Source organism: Phycodurus eques, chromosome 4, assembly GCF_024500275.1.
Source record: "Phycodurus eques isolate BA_2022a chromosome 4, UOR_Pequ_1.1, whole genome shotgun sequence".
NCBI lineage: Eukaryota > Metazoa > Chordata > Actinopteri > Syngnathiformes > Syngnathidae > Phycodurus > Phycodurus eques.
The window spans coordinates 4,978,762-5,005,970 of NC_084528.1; the positions used below are offsets into that span (position 1 = coordinate 4,978,762).

Genomic DNA, 27,209 nt, shown 5'->3' on the forward strand with positions numbered 1-27,209 from the left:
CACGTTGTCACGCGTGAATGGACTCATCTTTGACCTTTTACCTTGTTAATTCCACGGCAACGGTGAAAGAAACCTATAGCAAATAAGTGTCCAAATCAATACCAGACATGCATGTTCAACTCAGCAGAGATCGGATAATAAATAGTAAAGAGACTTCTTTAGGAGTAGAAGTGGCAGTGAATTATCTACAAGAAGTATTGTATTCTATCGCGTATGTTCCACCTTTGTGTTTTTTTGTTTTGTTTGTTGTTGTTGTTTGAAGACCAGCAACTACTATGTAAAGCATGGTTGTGATAATGCATGGGCTGAAATTGAAAGCATAACAATAACTATTAGTTGCACTTTAAACTGCTGGAAAGTAAAATAATAATAATAATAATAATAATAAATCCCACATGAAGTGAGTTTTTGAGAGGGGATTTTGACCTCTTATAGTGTTCCAACAAACTTTTCCTCATCAGTGGTCAATTTTTTTACAATACAGTATTATTCGCTTGCTAGCTAGATGTTCAAATCTGCAAGCAATACATACACACTGTATACAGTATGTATTGTCAAGCGGCTCACGCTAAAAGTAACAGCAACATTTTGTCACACTGTTTAAAACAATGGTGTGAATTTTCGAGTCACTATTTTGCACATTTAGAACAATATTTGTCATCTTAAATAGTTAACTCCAAATATTAAATTTGACACCTAAATCTTAAATCTAAATCTAGATTTAAATATAAATAATAAATCCATCCCTCCATCCATTTTCTACCGCTTGTCCGAGGACGGGTTGCGGGGCAGGGACGCCTAGACTTCCCTCTCCCCAGCCACTTCCTCGAGCTCTTCCGGGGGGGATCCCGCGGCGTTCCCAGGCCAGCCGAGAGACATAGTCTCCCCAGCGTGTCCTGGGCCGTCCCCGGGCTCTCCACCCGGTGGGACGTGCCCGGAACAACTCACCAGGGAGGCATCTTGGAGGCATGCGAATCAGATGCCCCAGCCACCTCATCTGACCCACAGCTCGACCGACAGCTCGTGACCATAGGTGAGGGTAGGAACATAGATCGACCGGTAAATCGAGAGCTTCGCCTTTCGGCTTAGCTCCTTCTTTAACGGACCAATACAAAGTCCGCATCACTGCAGACGCTGCACCGATCCGCCTGTCGATCTCCCGTCTATTCTTCCCTCACTCGTGAACAAGACCCCAGATAGTCCTCCACTTGGGACAGGATCTCATCCCCGACCAGGAGAGGGCACGCCACCCTTAACCGACTGAGGAACATGGTCTCAGATTTGGAGGTGGTGATTCTCATCCCAGCCGCTTCGCCTAAAAATTCTGTCCATAAAAGTTATGAACAGAATTGGTGACAGAGGGCAGCCTTAAAGGAGTCCAACCCTCACCGGAAACGAGTCAGACTTACTGCCGGCGATGCGAACCAAGCTCTGACACCGGTCGTACAGGGACCGAACAGGGGGTTCAGTACCCCATACTGCCGAAGCAGCCCCCACAGGACTCCCCGAGGGGCAGGGTGCACTGCTTTCCCTGCTGAGACGCCGGACGGTGGACCAAAATTTCCCACAGAGTCCCACAGGCGAAAAAGGCCCGATAGGACTCCTTCTTCAGCTTGACGGCATCCCTCACCGTTGGTGTCCACCAACCGGTTCAGGGGATTTCCGCCACAACAGGTACCAACTAGCTTACGGCCACAGCTCCGGTCAGCCGCCTCAGCAATAGAGGCGCGGAACATGGTCCACTCAGACTCAATGTCCCCTGTCTTCCCCGAGATGTGTGTGAAGTTCTGCCAAAGGTGGGAGTTGAAACTCCTTCTGACAGGGGATTCTGCCAGACCTTCCCTCACAATACGTTTGGGCCTGCCAGGGCAGACCGGCATCTTCCCCCACCATTGGAGCCAACTCACCACCAGGTGGTGATCAGTTGACAGCTCCGCCCCTCTGTTCAACCGAGTGTCCAAGAAATGTGGCCGCAAGTCCCATGACACGACCACAAAGTTGATCATCAAACTGCGACCTAGGGTGTCCCGGTGCCAAGTGCACGTGTGGACACCTTAATGCCTGAACCTGGTGTTCGTTATAGACAATCCGTGGTCCAATAAAAGTCCAATAACAGAACACCACTCGGCTTCTGATCGGGGCGGCCGTTCCTCCCAATCACGCTCTTCCAGGTCTCACTGTCATTGCCCACGTGATCATCGAAGTCCCCCAGCAGAACGATGGAGGCCCCAGCGAGAGCACTCTCCTGCACCCTCTCCAAGGACTCCAAAAACTTTTGTTGGTGGGGAGACTCCAAGGACTACTCTGAACTGCTGTTTGGTCCATAGGAACAAACGACAGTCAGGACCTGTCCCATCACCCGATGGCGGAGGGAGGCTACCCTCTCGTCCACCGGGGTGAACCCCAACGTACAGCTGGGGGGCAATAAGTATACCCACACCTGCTCGGCACCTCTCACCGTGGGCAACTCCAGAGTGGAAGAGAGTCCAACCCCTCTTGAGAGGACTGTTACCAGAGCCCAAGCCGTGTGTGGAAGCGAGCCCGACTATATCTAGTCGGAACTTCTCGACCTCACACACCAGCTCGGGCTCCTTCCCTGCCAGAGAGGTGACATTCCACGTCCCTAGAGCTAGGGATATATATATATATATATATATATATATATATATATTAAATACAAATATGACATGTTCAATCTAAATGTTTTGGGGCAGCACGGTGTACGACTCGTAAGCACATCTGCCTCACAGTTCTGAAGATCCAGGTTAAAATCTGGCCTCGCCTGTGTGGAGTTGACATGCTCTCCCCGTGCCTGCCTAGGTTTTTCTCCTGGTTCTCCGGTTTCCTTCCACATCCCAAAAATATGCATGGCAGGTTATTTGAGGACTCAAAATTGTCCGTAGGTGGGAATGTGAGTGCAAATGGTTGTTTTTTGTTTCTATGTGCCCTGCAATTGGCTGGCGACCAGTTCAGGGTGTACCCCGCCTCTCGCCCCGAAGATAGCTGCGATAGGCTCCAGCACGCCCACGACGCCCAGTGAGTATAATTGGTTTGGAAAATCATCCATCCATCCGTTATATTTAGATTTTATTTAACAATAAGATTTAATATTTATATTTAGATATATATGTAAGATTTTGTACATATATATTTAAAATGTAGATTTAATATGTACATGTCGTTTAGATTTAAGATTTATGTTCAGATATACATTTAACATTTACAGTTAGTATTTATATTGAACGCTACATTCAGTATTTAAGATTTAGATTTAAATTGTATATTTAAATGTACATATCAGGTTTAGATTCAAGATCTATGTGTAACATTAAGTATTTGCAGTTAACCATTGAAGTTGACAAATATTGCTCTCAATGTGCCGAAAAGCGACTCGAAAAAAGCCACGGCGGTTTTTTGAACCACTGTTTGAAGCTAAACGTGACAAAATGTTGCTGTTATTATCGGCACGATCCGCTTTCCAAATGGCCCCCCATCTGGTTCTATACGGCATGTACGCAGTCAAAGCACATGTATTCATCTCTGTGTCGCAGGGGCAGACGGCTGGAGACGACCACCCTAATGTGGAAGAAGCTAACTAATTGCTCTGAGGGAAATCAATATGGTGCCAGCAAACAACCTCCCCTCACCGCTCAGAATCCATCAGTGTCGCTCTGCAATTACAACATTGATTGGCCACTGCTAAATGCAAGTCTGTTCACTTACAGGTTTCAGCCAGTCGCTCGCACTCTAGCTGACTTCCGAGACAATCAGTGAGGATCACGCCTATGAATGCAGACGATATACCGATTATCTAATCCGTGGGAAAATGGGCTATAGTTCATTCTCGTACATGATTATCATCCCAAACATGTATTTCTGATATTTTAAAATAAAAATGAGATATCCTACGCCTGACAGCAAAGGGAATTCAGAGATTAGGTGTAAGTCTAAAAACAAACTCCCATTAGCTTGTGTGTTGCAGTGACTCGTAATGGAATAAATCCAATTTCTTATCTCGTTAGTCATGCATGGAATTCAAAATTAATAAAGATACATTGCAAAGGCAGATTACATTATTTCAGTCCTATGCATTAAAAAAAAAAATCGTCAAAATGGTCGTCTTCCATCGTGGCACAAATAGAATGTACAGTATTCAGAATGGGACAGATCCAACCACTCTACACGTAAAAAAAAACATACTTGCTATTCAGTTTCTCTTCCTTCCAAACAGTACAGTAAAGTTAAGTCAAATGAGCAGTCGCAATGTCTCGTGAAAGTATGATACCCCATCGCAACACAACTACACAGTAAAACTAATTTATTCCTAATTGTTTTTATGAGCACACAGAGCGCGCAGAAGTAACGCGCACACACACGCAAATACACACGAGCGTGTGTACACACACGCACCTCGACTTGTCCTGTTTTCTCCCAAGGGTCTCTGTTAAAATTGACCTTCTCTGCCTTTCATCACAGGAAAATATCACCCTCAAAGAATAATAAGGCTGCCAGACACATTAATTAGAGGGCGTCTATTTAGATAAATGTCTGAGGGGGAGAAAGGGAGAGAGAGAGAGAATGTGTGTGTGTGTGTGTGTGTGTGTGTCTGTAAGGAAATATGCAATATGAAAACCAATGCATTTCATCCAGCATACACGAAATACATTGTACAGTAAATGCCTCAAGTCACATGACTTGGACTCGAGTCATGAATTTGATGACTTTCGACTCGACTTGACAATATGTATACCCCAGTTGGATAAAATTGTACCTTTATGACAAGATGACAAACGTGTGCCTCTTTTTTTTTTTAAATAATTAATACCTTATATTTTTCATGCAAGAAATGCCGAGTTTAAATTGAAATGTTTTTATATTTGTGTTTGAAATTGGCTCACTAAAAATGTTTGTCGACAAAAAAAAAAAAATGCAGTTTCCTCCTATATGCACAATGTGAATTTAGGAAAAATACTGTTGATTATCGAAAAGAGGAAAGCAATTGGTCCTTCATTATGAAGTGAAATGTCAAATGTTCTCTTATAATTGCTCTTTAACCAAGCAAGAATATATTTCCCGCTTATATTTGATTACTCCGAAAGGATTGTCAGCAGAATGCTCGATTCTTTTTTGTAACAGGTCTGAAATAAAGTGAGGAAAATGTCGGTCATATCATAGCATTTTCATAGAATAACTGAAAACCCACTATCAATCAGTTTTGAAGGGGCAATAAACTAAGCCCCCCCCCATGAAGGTGCACAAATATTTGACCAGCCCCCTAGTTTACATCTAAACCTTCAATGCACATGTTTATGAAATTTGTTTTGATAAATAAATATGGATTTTCAAATATATGAAATATATAAATGCAGTGTATAATACTGTATAGACATATTAATTAAATATAAATATTATATATATGAAGATATATTTTTATTTTGTTGGCAAAATGACTCGAAAGGGGATGTGTCACTGCATTCAAATGGTGGTAATAGAGCACTATTCTGCTTTTAGCCCATTGCGTGATGAAATACGACAAGATATGAGCTGTAAATGTCAGCTCAATTCGACAGACAGAAAGTGAAATTGTAGATAAAATGGTTCAGTTGCCTATTTGTGACGTGGTGTGCTGGGTTTATATGCATTACACTGCTGCTCATAATGATCGCATTTTAACAGGAAAAACGTCAAATCTGTTTGATTTCATTTTCATTTCTGCGTGCTCATAGGCTTCTTGGTCCAGAAGTCAGTTTTTTGTCTTCTGGGTGTAATTTGGTTGAGTGCATTTTTTTTTTTTTTTTTTTTTTTGCCTTTGGGCTTATTAAGGACAAGATAAACAGTAATTACTGTGATCGCTTAATTAATTCATTTAAAAAAGCTTCACGCCTTTACAGCATCCAGTAAATCTTTTCGAGAGATAACAATTTAGCTGACTCGTTGTGGCTGACATAATTAGCATGTTCCAAAATAAAATACAGCTAAAACAATATGCATTTCCCTTTTTTTTTTTTTTTTTTTTTTTTTTTTTATTGTTCAAATTCTATCCCATTTCACTAAACGTGATTTCTGTTAGTTATCCCTCTCTGATCGCTTCACTGTCTGCGGCCTTGATAATTGTAATCCCCCCTATGGAGACCTTCTTTTGTTTTGAGACCATTCCCATGCTTTGCTTTCATCCCGAAGCTTCACTTATAATGGAACGATTTGCTTCATTCTCTGGGTGTGAAGCAAATCATTCTAACGGTTGTTCATTCGGTCCTAAATTATGCATTCGGGTTTTTTTGTTTTTGTTTTGTTTCACGTTACCGGTCAGTTCATTTTAGTTTTGGGCAATTAAGATTTCGAACCAGAATTAGACTGTTTATGGCTTTAGACAATGCATTGTTCCCAACAAAAGCTAATAAAAAAAAAATAATATTCCCCAAAACAATAAGAAAAGGGTTGGGCGTTTTGTTGTTGTTGTTGTTGTTGTTGTTGATGATGTTGTGGTCGTTGAAAGGGTAATCCTCTCTGTGGGTTTCTATTTCTTGTAACTGTTAATCACTGTGTACACATGATGCACATATTTTGGTTGAAAATATAAAATAGATACTGATTAAATAAGTGTGTTCTACGGTGGTGGTTGAGAGGTCAGTATATACGGTATCCGATAGATTTGTATTTATTTTATTGATTTTGTATCCGTCTTCCATCACTTATTCTGAACGCCTCTCTCCTCGAATTTAGATTTATCGACACGTGAGAGTGGCGCTTCAGTTTTATAAGCATACTCTAGCTTTTATCCCCACCTAGTGGTCTTTTGTCTCTTATTGAAATCTGCCACTAATACCACAACATCAACAGATGTATTAATATTTGTTATTATTATTATTTTTATTTTTTTTAATGGAAACTTGAATTGATTTTTTTTTTAATTGAAAAACGACTGGTTATTTGTTATGCGTTTTAAAATAGAAAAATAAAATTCAAATAAAGCTTGATTTTCTTTTTTTGTTGTCCGGTAAGAGTACGGGAACGTTGAATAACGGTTTGATTTTCAATTTTCATTTCTAAAACGAAAATAGAATATAGCACGGGACACATGTGCCCTGTATTTGTTTTGGATTGGCAGAGGTTGTCACCGGCAAGAACGGTGCTCATGCTGGCCAGTAGAGGGCGACACCGTGGTGCGTCCACATGCCCAACCGTAGGAAAACACGGAAGAAGAACGAGGGGGATTAACAAATAGCCTACAGTTGTGGGAGAGATCAAATTAACGGTACGCAGTAAGCACTTTTGAGCTACAGATGGAACATTATATTGTCTTCATTGGACCTTTCTCCCTCCCACACCATACAGCCTAGGAATCTCATTTATTCCCCCTCTTCTTCTTCTTGTGCTTCTTCTTCTTCTTCTTCTGCTGGTTCTTCTTCTTCTTCTGTGTTTTCCGACGGCTGGCATATCCAGGCATCACACTCTCGCCTTCTACTGGCCACCATGAGCACTGTTCTTGTCGGTGACAACTTCCGCCAATACAAAACATATTCAGGCCATTTTTTTTCGATTTCTGTCCCGTGCTGTACTCTATTTCCTTTTACAAATGAAAATTGACAATCAAACCGTTATTCAACTTTTCCTGACTCGTTCCTGACAACAAAAAAGAAAATCAACCTGTATTTTTGCTTTTCTATTTTAAAAGAAATATGTAAAAAAAAATAATAATAATAATAATAATAATAATAAAAATAATAAATTAATGCGAGTAAGGTTTTTTTTTTAAATTTAATTTAATTTCATGTCATGTCATTTCATTTTATTTAGCTGCAGTGGCCAATAGATGACGCCGGAGACTGAAAATGGAACTGTCAACCCACGTCGACTAACAAAAACAAACAGCGGATTTAAAGAAATACACACGACTCTGCACTGTCTTCAGTTGATTGGAGGCCTGTAGTGTTCAAATGAAAAAGCCCATACGCCTTCATAATTTTATAGTGACACATCTTCGTAGTCGTAGCTCGTGTGCCTTAATAATATATGCTATGCACCCATACATTTACTTTTGTGGTAATAGATTTCACGGCCATTTCAGTTTGTTTCCTTTCCAGCAACACCTCTCCCGAGCGACACTTAGAGTTATTCATTTACATTTTTGGGGGGGGTTTATATTTGTTCTGAAAGTGTAGTTTCTAAGCTTTCCAATGATGGCAATCAGAACATATCGGAAGATACGGCAATTTAAATCGCAGCACAAAATATCTGAAGGGAATATGGCAATGTCAATTTCAGCACCCCTCAAACTACTTTCCTGAGAAATTCAGCCTCAAAGTTTTTCATAAACCTGGGGAGCTAGGTGCTCATTTGCATGACATATACATCAGCCCAATCCCCTACGATCCCCCTAACCCTATTTGTTTATTGGTCACTTGAAACTCTTTCCATCTGAGAGGTGTTGCATGCACTCCCCATGCCTGCATGGGTTTTCTCCGAATGACGAACATAGAGATTGACCAATTATCGGCCGGCCCGATTATCGGGACCGATATTTGGAATTTTTACATACATCGGCATCGGTATTTTTATTTTAATCTGACGTGTCGCTATCAAGAAATGAATATAAAACTGGGTTATTTCGGCTGGGATGCAGCCACGCCTCTCTATCTCTCCTGCCATTTCTGTCGCCACCACTGTTCCACAAAACTTCAAAACTTAATTCACTTGTTTTATTGGAGGGAAGCACGCTAAAGCGCAGGCTGATTTGCTTTTAGTTCCCTGGTCTGGCTCTAAACGCTACGCAGACTATGTATTAGCAATGGGAAGAATAGTGTTTACATGAAAGTCACATGAAAAACTACAGCTCACGACTAGCACAATAACGTAGCGTTAAGGGCGGCGTAAACACAAGCGGCAGGTCTGCTAGCTCGGAGTACCGCCGATGTGTCTGTGAATCACCTGAAATATTGCTAAAATAAAATAAAAATGGCAATTGCTGTGACTGTAATTCCAGCGTGACCAGCTAAAAGCCCAAAATTCAGCCCAGGAATTTAAATGGAGAGGCCGCAGTGTGCACAACCGAAGACCGGCTTTTTTATTTTTATTTGTTTTGTTCCTCCTTCCTTGCAACTAAGCCCCCAATACTAACCAATGAGCGGTGACCGTGATGTTAGGTCTCATAATTTATTTTCTGTATATACTGTCTGCATAATACAATTAACTACGCAGTCCAGCACCCTAACACACGGCATCGCTACCTGTCTGGTTATTGCTGCTTCCTCTTCCATTCTCTTCCTTCTCCCCCAATAAGACCACCACATCTTCCTCATCCTCCTCGTTTTCCCAGACCAGCACCACCTCCTCACCGCCACCATGGGGTCACCCAGTCCCTCAATAACCCCTCTGCTCGTGACCTTCACCCCTGATGCTGATGCTGCTGCTAATAATCATAATAATGATCAGAACAAGAGTTATGTTCTTCATACACAAAGGCAATCCACTTAAGAAAATGTCAGAAATCACACGCAAGCGCAATCATTTTCTGATCATCAGCAACAACAATCAATGATGCTTGCAATACATAAGGTCTAAAGCAAGGGTGTCAAACTCACTTTGGTTGGGCTCACATTGTAGTTACGGTTTCCCTAAGAGGGCCGTTATGACTGAAACCATATCAATGGTTATTCTCATTATATTAATACATATACACAAAACATTGATGGATAACTGGTTTTAAAAAACAGAAGTCAAGGATAATACTTTGTATAATGTTCAAATTACTGTAAAAAGGAGCTTGGTAAGAAATGATTGCTAGCATGATGTCACAATACGCTAGTATAACTTTTCTCTGGACCCAGGAGCAAGCGGAGACAGTGAGGGTTGTGGTGAAAGGTTTATTGAAGAGGATATCAAGGTGGATCCCTGGGGCGGTTTGGCAGATCGTCGGGACAGGGAACGTGTGGCAGGCGGTGGCGTGAGCAGGTGGATGGCTTGGCGGCGTGGTGGAGGAGGTCAGCAAGGAGCACTGAGGACAAGGAAGAACACGGTGGTCAGAGGTCGGGCAAAAGCTGTGCAGGTTTGTGAGCCGTTGTACCGCAGGAGAACGTTAATACTCTGGCAGTGGAGTCTTGGAGCTGTAAGCAATTGATTATTTGCTGCAAATCAGCTAGCACAGACTTCGCAATAGCTTTGGAAAAGTCTGAAGGTATTGCGTCAAGACAGCTCGTTGATGGTTTCAGCTGCTGAAACGTTTTCTCTACAGTTTTGTGGTCAACTATCAAATTCTGACATGGTAATCGAGTTTTTCCTGGGTGGCTTCAGATGTAGTATAATTTTATCATTTTGCTGATTTGTGCTAATATTCAAACTGATGGATTGTATTTTTTCACTAAAATAACAAGCAAATTAATTGCATTTATCTGCTGTTAGGACTTTTGGAGCCGTCAAACAGAGTACAAGTATTGTTAAAGTTCTTACTGATGATTTCGGAAATGTGTTGCTGTCTAGCCCTGACTAACTCTTGTTTAAAATTACAAAGACTTTGTCTGTAGAGGTCATAGTCAATTTGGAGTTTAGTTTTTCTCCACTTACGTTCTGCTTTCCTGCACTTTGATTTAGAGGTCTTAGCCATCATAATGCTCCTCCATGGAGTTCTAGGTCGCCTCAAGATTGTCTTAGTTTTAATAAGAGCGACAGCATTCATGACATTTGAGATTTTCCAGGTGAAATTATCCAAAAGTTCATCAACTGTTTCAGCATTCACAGTTTGTGGTCTCCATAAACTTAGTGGCGGTAGCCTCATGTATGTACCTTTTCTTAATAGACGTAGAAGTTGTCTGAACTTTTGGAAGAATCTGTAAATCAAAGAATACACACAAATGGTCAGAAATAGCCATATCCTTAATGTCAATTGATAGAATTTCAACATCCTTAGAGATGACCAGGTCTAAGATGTGACCTTGAGTGTGGGTTGGACTCTTAATAGGTTGCGAGAGGTCAAATGTGAAAGTTATGCAGAGAGTTCTTTAGATTTTTTATGTCATGTTATTGTCAAAATGAATGTTAAAGTCTTCCGTTATGACAAAATAGTTGTAGTGAGTACAAATAACTGACAGCAGTTCTGAAAAGTCCTCCATATATTTTCTATTGTATCTTGGAGGCCTATAAATTATTAAAACAATAACCTTTGTGTCACCTTTAACTAAAAAAACAGAGATATTCAAAAGAGCTAACGTCACTCAGTATAATTTATTTACACTGAAATAATGACTTAAAAATAATAACAATACCACCGCCTTTTTTCCTTATTCAACACTTGTTTGTAAAATGTTTATTTGCTGGTGTTGCCTCATTTAAAATGGTATTACAGCTACTTTCTGTTAACCACGTTTCATTTAGTAACAAAAAAATCCAGATCGTAGGTTGTAATGATGTCATTAATCAACATTGATTGATTACCCAGTGACCTGATATTGAAAAGAGCTAGTCTAACTGGAGACAATGGTTTGATAGATTCACATTTTATCCTCACTAAGTTTGTAGTTCTACTTTTTTTGTGCTATATTTCTTTGACCAACTTTCTGTCCCTTGCAATTACACGGATCAAAAATGCCTGATCTCCATAGGGGTCTGACTTATTCTAAAAAAGACCCCGCAGATATCAGTCAGATTCGCAGATAAGATTCTTCATGGGTGGACGAGGGGCCCTTCGCATCTTAGTGCACGGTGGTTTCAGGCCAGGGGGGATGGGAGGAAGATCTTGGCATGGTGTGTGCTGGATTCCAATATTGACAATAGTCTTCATCCTGTCCGTCACATGGAGCAGAGAATTTAGGCTTGTAGAGAGTGAGTTTTGCGTTGGGCTTTGCTCCAATGGGGCAGGGAGGGGTGTGGGAGATTCAACTTGCTGGCTCATCTCATTTGTCATTCGCTCCTCCGATTGTTTGGATGACGCTGTTGAATCCTTCTGCGCCTCGTGTCGCCTTATCTCCTGTTCCTCCGATTGTTTGGGAGCAACTGCATCTTTTTGTCCTTCAGCCATGTCACCAAGGCCAGTGTTTTCTTTTTGGGCCGCTGAATGACGCAATAGACATCGGTGTCTATTTAAACAGAAACCGTCTGCCTTGTAAAGATGTTTGTGCTCCCAAAAAAAGCAGAAAATGTCAATGAAACTCACGGTAGTGCCGTCCACACTTCTTTGAGCCACCTATTTAATTGACTGAGCCTAGAGAAACGTTCATCTCCAAATCGTACAAGTGGAAGAGGTACACTAATAAAAACCTCAGCATCCAAACATTGCACTTTTGTTAGGAGATCAATGAAATCTCGCTTCAGTACCTCTAATTGCTGCTTGAGAACATCCAGGGCCCCTGTGTATATAATGACATATTTCACAGTTGGGTGTTGATTAGTGATCTCCAGGTTGTTGTTTTTTTTGAGATATCAGACACCATGTCATTGGTAAAACACAGTACTTTGGTGTTCTTCTCACTGCAAAAACCTTTCACATCCTTGACAGCTCCATCACAAACTATTAATGTTTGGGGTGCCATTTGTTTCTTGTATGATTTAGTTTCATACCTTTCAGGGATGGTGGGAGCTGAGCATTCTTGGCCAGGGTCTTGTGAAAGGGACTCAAATCTATTTGTATGTTTGATGTCAATGTTTTGCATTGACTCGCGTCCTTTTTTCTCGCCCTTCGCTGTTGCGACCGTCCATGTCCGCTCACTCGGGGTTGAAGCAGCCCGCAATGCAGGCCAGCCGGATTCCTCAGTAATCTGCTGGTGTTGTGTCCTCCCTTTTAGATGTTGTCCCATATCATTGGGCTTTGCGCCCAATAAATTCCAGGGATAACTGCTAGATGGCCCATTACCGTTTCCACAGTCCACCTCCGTCCTCTTTGTTTAGATAAGTGGCTGTCTGTTAGCACACTTCTGCTCAACATTTTGAGACATCAGTAGAGTGGTTTCATTCCTCAACTGTCCACTTACATCCACATACACTTCAAGACGGTGGATTTTCGTTTCCACGATTGACATCCTCTGCAGCAGTCCGTGATAATCCTCAGTGGAAAAGGGAGGCATCTTGATTGCTGGTCTTGTTGCTAATAGCAGGCTTGTGCTAATTAGCAGGCCACACTCACGTAATGGTGAGATGGTATCAGAAAATATTGGAATATAGCAACAATTGACTGTATCTACAAAAAAAAGTACAGTCCCACAGGTTTAGAAATATCCAGGAGTCGCTGCTTCTCAATTATTTAGAAGAAAAACAAGCTTATCAGCAAGAAATATTTTAAACAGAAGCGAAGCAAGCAGAGTGAGCAAAAAAACGTCTGCACTGTACAAGAGCGAAAGACAAATATATATATAATATATACACAGGAAGTCCTCGATTTACGAACGAGTTCCGTTCCTGCGCTGGCAACATAATACGATTTTCCGCGTAAGTCGGATTTCACCGTTAAAGTCGAAATTTACGTCGAAATACTTCTGTTACAGGTATTGTCCCACGTGATTGTGACATAACGCTCAGTGTGTGTGGCCGTGTGCGTCGATGTGTGAGTGAGACGGGACTGCGAAGGAGGAAGGAGTGCGCACCGGTGTGAGTGTGTACAGTGACAAGTGTAGTGACGGCGACCGGGGAAGAGTAGCGATTAGCGGAGGATCCGTTGACGTTGAATGTGCAGAGGAGTTAATAAAGCCATTAAAGCAGCAAATCAGTGCTTCGTGCCTTTATTGTTGCCGCCACCCAGCTCAGCTGTGAAACGAGAGAAGGGAGTTAACCTCTGCGTCTCCCGACCACGGTCAGGTGACCGTAGCAGGAAAGGTTAACACTTCGTATAAAGAAACTAAAATAAAAAAACAAGACGCTGTACTTACCATTACAGCTGAGAGTGTGAAAAAAAGGAGGGCGAAAAAGGCAAAGATACTCCCGCCGCACAAACACAGACAAGCACTATGCACTAGCTAAGCAGAAACACTATGGTGCTGGGACAAAATGGCGGACGACGCACGGGCGTCGTAAAGTCGAAATGTCGTGGGTCGAGTGTGTCGTAACTCGAGGACGTCCTGTATATAAAAGGGATACAGATCCTCTGTTATGCTTGACCTAACAGCCGAACAGGACAAAAATAAATAAATAAATGACAACATACACACTATGGAGTTATACGGCACGATAGAGGTTTTAATATACCATGAATCACATCATAATATAATCACACAGCACTATTCATGGACGCAAAGGACTTCCCGTGCACGTGTTGCACGGCTGGGTTCGGCTGGCGAGCCCTTTCGCGGCAGCAGTGGGGCGAGAGTGACGAAGTTTAATTTCTGTTATCAATCCATGTTCTTTTCATCAAGTTACAAAAAATAAACAGCTCAAAACATGCTTCACATATTGTAGTGATGGAAATTGAGGAATACATCGCAAAAGACCTCATTCTGCATCGCATTTGGCGATGCGATACCGGAGATTTTGGATCCTGGAACTACTAAGCCTTTTGGGGATAATTTTTTTTCCTCCTGTATTCGCACATGGATGACCTTGACATAGTTTCCAGACACATTACATTCAGTCTTGTACTAATTCCGATGCTAAGTCAATGACTCCATTCCCGAATGCAAATATGCTGTCTGGAGCCATTCTTAGACATACAGTATGTCACCCATGGGCTCAAATGCTATTTGGAACATCACCCCAGTTGCTAACACACTATTGGGCATCCATTTATGAACTAATAGGCCACCGCTGTGGCATGTTGGTTGTTCTATCAGGCCCTTAAATCACACACTCCATAACCTGAACAACTTCACACTGATACCCCATACTGACAATTTGTCAGAAGTAGTGCCATCAGTAGCAGTTGGTTGTGTTGGAAAGACTAGCTGAGCTTCATCGAAAGGCTTTGACTTCACACTCTGGCTGTTCAAGTGTCCATGAGCATGTACTGAATTAGCACTATGCAAGAATGTAATTTGGCTGAAAATGTGTCATCCATGTGTGAAAGATGGGGAAACAACAATTGACTGTACAGGCATTTTAGGGACAATAACATTTTCCTAAAGCATCTCAATGTACTTTTAGGCAATGCACGATCCATCCATCCATTTACTATACCTCTTGTCCTCATTACGGTTGTGGGTAACCGGATCCTATACCAGCGGACATCAGGCAAGAGGAGGGGTACAGCCTGGACTGGTTGCCAGTCAATTGCCAGGTCATATCCAGACAAACAAACCATTCACACTCCCATTCACACCGATAGCCAATTTAGAGTCTTCAATTAACTTTAGAAGCATGTTTTTGAAACATGAGTAACCAGAGACAATCAACACAAGCATGGGGAGAACATGCAAACACCACACAGAAATGTTCCAACTGAGATTTGAATCCCAATCTCCAGGCTGTGGGGCAAACCTGGCAACCAATATTCTGTCGCACTGCCATCTGTGTGACATTTACACAGACATGATCGAAATATGTCATACTATGAGGGGCCGTTAGGGACATTATTCAGGATTAGCTCTCATACTTACTATTCAAATGCTTTCACACACACACAAACTACTGAAAGGCTCTCATAAACACAACTCAAACCCTCTCATACACACGAAAGTTGCTTTCTTAGTGACTACCCAAACACTCTCATAAACACGACTCAAACCCTCTCATATGCAGGAGTCTTGCTCTCATAAAGACTACTCAAACACTTTCATAAACACTACTCAAACCCTCTCATACGCACGAGTCTTGCTCTCATAAAGACTACTCAAACACTCTCATAAACACTCCTCAAATGCATTCACGCGAGCAGCGTCAATCACATTCTTGCACGTCACTGGCATTCACGAATTGATGTCAATCATGCTCACGCGCACATTGATTATGTCCACACGTGACGAGTGTAAATCTTTTATTAGGTAGTTAAATTAAAAAGTGAAATTATAGAGATGCACTGCACACACTCAGAGTGAAGTATTTCATAATTAAAATAGGTATAATTTTTATGATTATAGCACATAGCAAATAAAAAGAATTCCCCATATTGAGAAACTAAAATATAAAATCAAAGGAAATAGTGAATTAATTCAAGAAATAAAGTGATTTTTAACATAGAAATTAGGCTGAATTTTCCCTCTGAAAAATACTTCAGTGTTTAATCATGAGTCTGTGAGTACTGAAGAAAAACATTTCAACTATATTCTAATGTGTTGAGATGTACCTATATTTAAAAAAGTCATGAAATATTTGACTCCGAGTGTGTGTAGTCCGGTTAATGGTGTCTCTCTCTGGGTAGACGAGCCTCACTACACGACGAGGCTTCTGATTGGCTGACCATTACGTCATATCCTACAGAACGTACACATTAAAAGCAGGCATTTTAAATCAATGAGGAAAAGCGTTATTGTAACACAATAATCAACAAGTATACGACATATATAAGTTATAAATATATATGTATGTACTATACAGTATAATGCTATGTAACGCTAATGCTTACTATTGTACTTTACGGCTGTTGGTCAATGTCATATTTTATTTTGAAACCACTTCCTTTTCAACTCATAAATACACGCTCACATAAACATGTCAACTGTCTGCACACATATAGGTCATATCATCCTCAAATCCATTCATAAAATATACTCAAATCCTTTCACATATCCATCTCAAATGTTTGGATACATGCTTGTGGGGGAATACAAATATTGGGGGATTTATTTTAAGATAGATTTGGACAAATAGATCTAGACATAAATATAGATTTTCGAACAGATTTAGACAAATACAGATTTAGACTTATAAGTACAGAGCTACACGTATAGATACATTTTGACAAATAGATCTAGACATAAATATAGATCTACACATATAGATACATTTGACAAATAAATCTACACAGATATTGACAAACAGATCTAGACATGGATATAGATCTACACATACAGATGATAAATTCTCACAAATAGATCTCGACAAATATAGATTTAGACCGATTAGATCTAGACTTAGTACTTCCTGTCACAGACAAGACTTCATTGTACATACTGGAAGACTGCTTCACATCTAGGTGAATGTCTTATTGAGTTTCAAGTACTTTGTGCGCTTCTTAGCATAATGTAGTTTAATCTGATATTGGTTTCTTTTCAATTGCAAGCTTTCTTTTATGAAGTGAGGGGCAATGAGGAGGGTGGTTTATTTTTTTTTTTTTTTACTTCTGCTCTGGGATCTGTTGAGAGGCTGCAATGAGACGAATTCAACAATTTCCATCAGGAGTGGCTTTTTAGAGAGCATTCTCAAACTCCATCTGCATTTCTTGCGGTGTGTGATGACAGGGACGTCAGTAACCTTCTTGGAAGATTGTACAGATGTTTTAGTAGCCTGTTGATTGAATATGAGGCCAGATAGAGATTTGTTGAAGTGACAAATTTAACACCAACAACGTTGGTTGGCTGTCCAGGTCAACTCCAATACAGCATCATCAGAGAAAAGATTTCCCGGTATGTCCACTGGAATGGCATGGCAGAGAATTGCTTTGGAATCAATCAAATAACCTTATTTAGACAAAGACTGGGAGTTGAGCCATTAAGATAGTCTGTGTTGTCCAATCAAGAGCTGGACTCAGTGGTGACTAATGTCCTACAGAACACCCCAAATGCAGGTGAAGCATACATACATGGAAGCCGGAGATCACGTGGCTTAAGAATACAGCGCTGGCGGGTCAGACAGAGCCCGCATTGAGTAGATCCTATTTGCCGTGCATTTCAACATCATCTTGCTATTCGTCAGAGCGTCTACAGTGTTCAGGCACCTAACAAATTATGGCAACTTTTGCATGAACTAATTTATATACTGCACACACACACACACACACACACACACACACACACAAATATAAAATATAGCGGCCGAAAAAGGCATTTAACACGTCACTATTTTTCCTCACTAAATAGGCTTCAAACGGTGCCATTGACCTGAAAATTTCAACAGATGTTGGGAACGAGCAAAGTAATCCACACACCCAAAGTAGAACAAATAAGATCAGAAATTAAGTTGTGTAAAAATGTCAACTGACACAAAAAGACAAATTACAGGAAATCCTTTTCCAGGTAATGCACTGCAGTCCTCCACGACCACAATAAAAGGTTTGCGAAAAATGGTCGAAAACCAATTAATTCAATATTTATTGTACTAAATGACAGCACTACTGAGTATACTTCAATTTATAATTTACTGTAGCATTTATATAAACATTTCAACTTTCTCTCCAAACAGGCATTTTGATGGAAACCACAAGCTGGTCAGGTGGCAATTAGTTTTTCATGGCTGTGTGGATGGCTACAGTTGGACGATCATATACATCCGGCGCTTATCCAACAACAGGGCATCAAGTGTCTTGTCATTATTTTAAGGAGGCGTAGAGAACTTTGTCTTGCCCTTAAGGGTCAGATGTGATCATGGTATGGAAAATATTAACATTGCCTGTTTTATGTTAGAAAGAATAGGTTTGAACAGGTGTATCAGTACACAACCAAAGGATTGAGAGACTATGGTCAGAGCTCAATAGAGTCGTATCCAGATGCTTTATAAAGCAATTTAATTTCATGGACACACATGAGGGGCAGAATACATGTTTTTGACCACTAAAGCAAACTCTTATCTTGGAAATGGTCTCTCCAGAAAGTAACCACCATCAGCTCAGCAGCTGTCTTGTTGCTCCCTTCTGGGAGAGATTAATGTTGAAAAGATCCATCTGGTCAGCAGTCAGTTTGGCTCAAAGCAGAACAGGGGACAAAAGCTGTTTGGGTGTAGATGAATTTCAGTCCTTCACAGAATCTGCGCAAACCACAACTCACTTGTGCAAAGTCAAATCACCCGTTGGTTTTATAGACTTGCATTATAATTTGGGACGCTCATCTTAAACCCTGTGGACATACCCTATTGCGAATGTAACTATACAACAGCTATTACTGAATACCTCTAAAATGGGCCTTGTGACACGAATAGAGAGTGGCTGGATCCAAGAGCAGTCGGAGGCAGATGTGAAAGGATGAAGTTTGATGAAAGGTGGGTTGGCAGGCGGCGGTGTGGACAGGTGGCTGGAATTACGTGGATCAGGAACACGGGGGGGGGAGAACACACTGGAACAAGGAGACAGGAGTCAAAAAGGGAACAAGGAATAGGGTGACTTACGTGAGGTAAAAGGGCCACGGTACAACTGAAAATAACTGCAATACTTCGGTGAGGATTTCCTGGTGGTGATAAGGCTGAAAACAGAAGGGCGAGAGAGAGAGAGAAAGAGAATGCAAAGCGCCCTCCTGGCTACAATAATGGAACTGCAGGCAGTATATGACACCTTGAACCCTGTGAATGAGCTGAAACATGACAATGTCATGTACCAGCAGATCCTTGTCTGTAATCAACTGCATATGACAAACATCCTGCATTGGCCAAGTAGGTGAGCAAAGGAGCATTTCTCTTAAGTAAAAAGAGAAATGCTGCTTTGCCATCAACACTTGCCAATTCAGCAGTGGTGGCATTCAAAGTAAAAATATAAAGGTGAGTCGTTACACCTTTCAAAGTGGAAAACAAGACAACTCTGCAATGTAAAGTAATTGTAATGCAGTTCAAGACGTAACTACCAAATTACCTTTTTTACTTTACCCATGAGTTCGGTTTCAGCTTTATCTTGGACTTTTTCGATTTGCTGAACCATTGACCAGAAGACTAAATAGTACTGGAGAAAGGAAGTTTGGTGGTGGAGCGCCATGTACCAAGCTCTCTGCAATGGCTCTGCCAGCAAAGTAGTCCCAGTCCCCTCTGAGAGCTGCACAATGATAGCAGAAATCTAACATTGAATGAAGAAATAAAACAAATTTCAGTTAAAAAAAATTGTGGATTTAAAAAGTTCCTACAGTCGCTTTGTCAAATGTGGCCATAGGTAGGGGCATACAGTATTCCAGATAAAAAATGTAAAAAAAATTTTTTTTTTTAAATAAATTAAAAAAACAAACACAACATTTTTTAAAAAGCTTGTACATTTATGTAATTCAACAATATAATTAGGGCTCACTACAATGAGGCCATAGCATAGCTGTATAGTAATTAAATAATTTAAAAAGCTGCTCAATTACAATAAAGTCAAATATTTCACATTAAATGAAGCCAGTCATTACCTGTACTAGAAAGCGCCAAGTTCGTTTTCTTTTTTCCCCTCAAACATGGGTGACATGGCAATGTTGTCCAATGTTTTACATACATCAGAAAATTGGAGCCATAGGACAACCTTCGGAAGCCTCTTATAGCTCCCTCCCATACAGCAGTGCGATTTATGTTAAATTTACACTGCCTTTTTGCGTTTAATTTGCTTGACAGTTCCAGTAATATGTCTTGGACAGGAACCTTTTCTGACCTGTAAACAGAAATTAATGAAAAGATGCACTTGCACAAAACGTAAAACTAGTTATTTTTTTTGCTATAGGTGACTGCAAAAAAAATGTGGATGTGATGATGTAAATAGTTAAATCTAATGATTCATCTTGTGAGATTTTCCGCAATAGATATCCGAAGCTCTCGAGTTCAAATGATCTGTATGTGCTACTTACGTTTGACTCTCCATAGTGGCAATTATCACTTGTTGTAATTCCTCATCAGAAAAGTAAGGAGGAGAAGAAGAAACAAGTCTCAAATATGAATAGTCATCCTGCCCACAGGCACCAGTGGTCTCATCATCTCTTTTAACATGAACACTACTGCTGGCTGAGTGGTTGGACCCGTGCCCATCTACATGACCAGATTTTTCATCTCCATCATGACTGCTGGTATCAGTCCCAATGGTTCCATTACTCCCCCTCTCTGCATGAAGCTGATTAACGTCAACGACAACCCAATCATCCTCGCTGTCATTTTCTGCTTGCATGTTTGATGCGTTTATAATGGGTGAAGTTGGTGAACAGCCATTCTCAGTCTCAGAGAAAGAAATTGATATTTAAACACCCACACACAAGAAAAATCTCACACTTACTAAAACGGTCCTTGATGGTCTCACGTACAGAGCTTTGGTCTTAAAGACCGTGTTAATTAGCATCCCATTGAGCGCCTGTCCACTCTGAATCTTAGTGAACACCAGCTTTTTACCACAGGCCATCAGTTGGGAAAATACAAAAGCAGTCACGTCCGGACTACATTTGAACCCAAATGTACGACAAAACCAAACGCAATAAAGTTCAAATGAATAATACCTCAAGCAATAAAGTACTACAGAAAATACATCAAAGAGGAAAAGCCAAATAGTACAACAAACACAAAATCTACCTTATTGAGCAAAACTAGTGGCTAAAGAAACAAAACACAGTCCTTCGATTAATAATGAGTGCAGTGATAGCACATTTGACTTAACTTAAGATCATGGAATGGAACGCATGGCTTAGAAATAAGACTCAACAGTAAAGACAAACTAGCACAGGACAAAAAGAAACACAAACTATATATAGCAACACACACAAGGTAATGGGCAACTAGGTGGAAACAATCATTTCGGAGAAGACAATCAGACTAGCAAGAAACACACGGTAAGTGCAAGTTACTTGAAGTTGAGGAAGAGTTGGGACTATTACAAAATAAAACAGGAAGTGAACACAAAACAGACAAAATAATCAGCCAGATTTCTTGAATATGAGGAGTTCTTGGGGTCTTGTTCACGAGTGAGGGAAGAATGGAACAGGGAGAGCGTGATGCGGATCGGTGCAGCGTCTAATACAAATGAGTTTCCTACCGCAGGGTGTCCGGGCTCTCCCTTAGAGATAGGGTGAGAAGCTCGGTCATCCGGGAGGCGCTCAGAGTAGAGTTGCTACTCCTCCACATCGAGAGGAGCCAGATGATGTGGCTGGGGCATGTGATTTGAATGCCTCCCGGACGCCTCCCTGCTGAGGTGTTACGGGCACATCCCTCCGGGAGGAGACCCCGGGGACGACCCAGGACACGCTGGAGAGACTACGTCTATTCGGGTGGCCTGGGAATGCCTCGGGATCCCCCTGGAAGAGCTGGATGAAGAGGCTGGGGAGAGGGAAATCTGGGTGTCCCTGCTAAAGCTACTGCCTCCGCGACCCGACCTCGGATAAGCGGTAGAAAATGGATGGATGGATGGACAACAGTAAAAACTTTACCAACGTGTGTTGTACACGTTTAGGGTCCATGTCTATATTTGCAACTTCCTAGGTCCTCACACCTCTGTTTACATGCGAGCGCCTCCCACCAGAAATTCCAGATATCCTGGACAAAAACCTCCCCCCGAATGCTCAGAATCTCAGACTGGGCCGAAGGTTCACCTTCAAACAAGACAATGACCCTAAGCACACAGCTAAAATAGCAAAGGAGTGGCTTCAGAACAACTCCGTGACTGTTCTTGAATGGCCCAGCCAGAGCCCTGACTTAAACCCAATTGAGTATCTCTGGAAAGACCTGAGAATGGCTGCCCACCAACATTCACCATCCAACCTGACAGAACTGGAGAGGATATGCAAGGAGGAATGGCAGATGATCCCCAAATCGAGGGTGAAAAACTTGTTGCATAATTTCCAAAAGACTCATGGCTGTATTAGCTCAAAATGTGCTTCTACTAAATACTGAGCAAAGAGTCTGGATACTTATGCCTGTGTGATATTTCTGTTTTTCTTTTTTAATAAATCTGCAAAAAATTCAACAATTCCGTTTTTTTCCCTGTTAATATGGTGTGATGTGTGTACATTAATGTGGAAAAAAATAACTTAAATGATTTTAGCAAATGGTTGCAATATAAAAAAGAGTGGAAAATTTAAGGGGGTCTGAAAACTTTCCGTACCTGCTGTACATACATATATATTTATAATGTATATATGTTGTGTACTTGTTGCTTATTGTGTTACAATAACGCTTTTTCTCATTAATTTAAAATGCCTGCTTTTAATGTGTAAGTTCTGTAGGATATGACGTAATGGTCGGCCAATCAGAAGCCGTGTCGTGTATGACGTAGGGCTAGGTTGGCGCGTTTATCGAGAGCAAGACGCCATTAACTGGACGCGGATGCTGCCGAATAAATGTGCCTTTCGGGCTGAAGCGCAAGTGGACGGGTGTTTACTCCTGCACTCAAGACAGAGTTTCAACACCGCTACGTTACAATCTGAAATGTAGATGATTCGTTGCAGGCAGGATGGCCGGATAGTCGCATTTAAGATTCCCTGCGCCGGTGTACCTAATGAGGTGGCCAAAGGGAATGAAGGAATTTAATTGTCGTAGTGTAAGACTTGTGCGTATGAGCGTGTTTGAGTAGTATTTATGAGAGTGTTTGAGTACCCTTTATGAGAGCAAGGCTCATGCGCATGAGAGTGTTTGAGTAGTCTTTATGAGAGTGTTTGAGTAGTCTTTATGAGTGCAAGACTTGTGTGTATGAGAGGGTTTGAGTAGTGTACATGAGAGTGTTTGAGTAGTCTTTCTGAGAGCAAGAATCATGCGGATGAAAGGATTTGAGTTGAGTTTCAGTAGTTTGTGTGTCTGTGAAAGCATTTGAATAGTAAGTGTGAGAGCCTGAATAATGTCCCTAACAGCCGCTCATATCGTAGGCCACACTCATACTTGGCAGTCCATCCTGTACTATACTCAGGCTTAGTTCAATCTACAGTATACTTGGTGGGTGGACTTGGGTATGGTATCTTTCAATGCCAACATAAAACATCTACTACTGAAATCCCTGTCCAACTAAGTAATACATAATAGGGTGAAATGACCTGGTATGAGTCTTTTCCTGGACAAAACATTTTGTATCAATAATTGTTGGAACCAATCAAGTTATTTGTCTGCTTTCATTGTACAACCTAGTTGACTTGGGTGGATAAACCTAAATACACAGGTCTTAATTTTGCATCCCAAACTGAAGGTGGATGACAATATTTCACCAAACCTGCTAGATCATTGCCAGTCAATGCTTTAAGTAACAGTACATAACTAGTGTCCATATTTTCTTTATCTAATATTTCCTTTTGCACCCAGATTGTATAAAAGGAGCGGTGTGTTGAGAGCTTCTTGGAGCTATGGTTATATGAGGGAGAAGCACCAATGAGTGGGATGGTATAATTGTGACTGCCGTTTTGCTGCAAGTGAGTAAGCGAGTGAATAAGTGAAAGGAGTTACAAGTGGGAGTATACCGCTGTGGATATGGTAGCAAGACAACACATTACAGCCGCTTCCTCGTTTTACTTTGTGGATGAGCCAATGAACTAGCAAGCACACCCACACCGCATGGGCTGGTGTCATAGGAGATAAGCAAAATATTGTTTCGTCCTTATCTGCAGTACACTCTGTGCATTGTGTTGTTTTCACCATTTACTGTAACTGCAAATCTTACATTGTCTTGAGTAAAATCTTGAGTGCTGCAATGGGCTGAAATATATGCCACCAGAAACTGAATTTAAATTGTTTATATTTGAATAGGTTGTCTTAATTAAAGAGATGCTACAATTCAATAAATAAAACACATGCTGTAAATAGTATTTTTTGATGAAAATAAAATTATATCCAGACTTCTTTTACCATGTTAACCACATATTATTATTATTAGATTTCTGAAGGATGTGAAGGCAGTTCTTGCAGCTGCAAGCGTAACAGATTTCCACCTTACGCCGCAGAGCAGACAACTAGTTTTCAGTTCGCATCCAAGCGTCATGCACCGATCGTCAGCGCGAGTAGAAGCACAACAGAGATCCTTCCGTTCGTCCATACCAAGACCATTTGTAAACTGAAAATAATACGGAGCGAGAAGTAATTTTTCTATGAAAATCTTGGCCGTAACCCAAATTGCTTGTAAACTTGGTTACTCGTAACTGTAGTTTCCACTGTACTTCCAGTAGAACCTTGGGTTGTAAACGACCCGGTTTAGGTATAATTTAAGTTATGTCCCAAATATTTGTAAAAAAAAAAAAAAATCCTCTAATTACCGTATTTTCACAACCATAGGGCGCACCATATTAAAAGGTGCAGTCTCAGTTACTGGGTCTATTTCTGTATTTAACACATACATAAGGTGCTCCGTATTATTGGGCGCAGTCACGGTAAAACATACGCTAGCTTAAAACATACGGAAACATGCATGCACGCTAAAACAATGTTTTTAAAAAGGCAGCGGGAGCAAAACTGAGTTCGGTTGTACTTTATTCAAGTATTTAACAAAGTACTCATGTTATTTTTTTTATCAATCCTCATCCACAAATCCATCAAAGTCCTCATCTTCTGTATCCGGAATGAACAGCTGGCCAAGTTCTCCAACAAACACGCCGGGTTCCCTCTCGTCATTGTCAGAGTTAGTCTCCGGGGAGAAAACCGGCATCATTGCTGATGCCGGTTTTCGCGAAAGCTCGGACAACAGTCAAAGCAGATACCTTAGCCCAAGCATCCACAATCCATTCACATATGGTGGTGTAACTCACCCGGCGTTGCCTCCCAGTCTTAGTCAAGCTGTGTTCGTCAGCTGTCATCCATCGCTCCCACGCCACTCGCAACTTCACTTTGAACGCCCTGTTTACACCGATGTTCAACAGTTGGAGTTCCTTCGTCAAGGATCCCGGAATGATGGCAAGCTCCGAGTTCTTGGTTTTTCACAATGGCTGTGAGATGGGCGCGCATGGAGTCACAGATCAACAGGGACGGTGACGCGTGGAAAAAACCCATCCGGTCTCTTTGTATACACCTCACTCAGCCACTCTCTCATTTTCTCCTCGTCCATCCAGCCCTTTTGATTGGCCTTAACGATGACTTCGGCTGGAAACCTTTCTTTAGACAGCTGCTTCCTCTTAAAAATCACCATAGGTGGCAGTTTATGTACATTACCATGCCAACCAAGCACAACAGTAAAAGCTGACTTCTCGTGCCCCGTTGTGCGTATCGCTACCGTGGTGGTCCCCTGGGATGTCAAAAGCGAAAGAAAGTGAGCGGCACCTAGTCCATGTTGGTGATGTGGTTGGGCTGGATGTGTTTGTCGGCAATATTTTTACTGCAGTAGGAGCGGAAGATGGCCAGCTTTTCCTTGTAATCCACCGGAAGTTGCTACGCCACGGCAGTCCTTGCCCAGATGGATAAATGGCAAAAGCACCAAGACAGACCTTGAAAATGGTCGATTTTCATTTCTTCTGCAAGCGTTATCCAACTCGGGTCTTGAATTCTCTCGCGGCTGCTCGATTTGCATGTTCCTCCGCGTAACTAACAAGCTTGCAGTGTAAACTGTGCCTTGTAAGCGTGTCTCTTCGTAGGTGCCATTTTCGGGTGTCCTTAGCCAAACCGATGCAGATATCGGAACTATATACCTACTGGGGGCGTGTCTTTGGCGTCCTCTGTCACAACGCACCCTTCCCCCTTTACGTCCGCATGCTGTCGTCAGTCACGTCCGTCTTCCTCTATATAAGCAGCGTGTCGGCAGGAAATGCTCCCAGTCAGTCAAGCGGAGCGCTCATCACACAACAACATTTATAGATTTTGGAACTCGGTGCACACATAAGGCGCCCCGTCCATTTTGGAGAAAATTTAAGACTTTTAAGTGCGCCTTATGATCGTGAAAATATGGTATGTATTATTTTCAATTTGCGAACGGTCTTGATATGGATGAACAGAAGGATCTGTTGTGCTTCTGTTCGCACTGCATGATGATAACTTACAGATAACGCATAACGCATTGCTGTAAGCTGAAAACTAGTTGTCTACTCTGAGGTGTAGGCAGAAATCTGTTACGCTTGTCTCAGTATATTATTTATTGAATTGTATTGTCTGTTTAATTAAGACAATGAACAATTAATCAGAATCAGAATCATCTTTATTTTGCCAAGTATGTCCAATAAGCACACAAGGAATTTGTGTGGAGCTGCTCTAGTACGACAACAGACAGTCAATTGACAGAGAACACTTAATCAACACTGAGACATAAAGACATTGAGAAAAACAGTCACTGGGCAATAAAGGGTGGCTAGTAATCTGGTAGTGCGGGTACAAATATATTTATTTATTTATTTATTGACTATTGTCCTCTAGCACTTAGAGCAGTTTGAATGACTAATATAGCAATAGTCCGGTGCAATGACCATTGTGCAAAGGGCGCCGATACTTCCAAGGAGTGTATGCAGTTTAAAGTGACTAGTAGTGCGATAATCTTGGACAATGTTGATTGTGCAAATGTTGCAGATACTCCTCAGTCAGTGAGCAAGTGGTGCAGATGCCAC

At 41.4% G+C, this 27,209-nt stretch overlaps 1 long non-coding RNA gene across 1 annotated transcript in view; it reads right to left on the reverse strand.

Annotated features, from left to right (window-relative positions):
• The window catches only part of LOC133401974 (uncharacterized), a 73,801-nt gene extending 47,545 nt beyond the window's left edge, over nt 1–26,256 (reverse strand). The window contains exons 1-5 of the long non-coding RNA XR_009768487.1: nt 25,431–26,256; nt 19,625–19,822; nt 18,953–19,115; nt 10,780–10,823; nt 9,228–9,994 (exon numbers count right to left, since the gene is read on the reverse strand). This is a non-coding gene — a long non-coding RNA (uncharacterized LOC133401974). The remainder of the gene's footprint in view (nt 1–9,227; nt 9,995–10,779; nt 10,824–18,952; nt 19,116–19,624; nt 19,823–25,430) is intronic.
• Nucleotides 26,257–27,209: the final 953 nt, after the last annotated feature.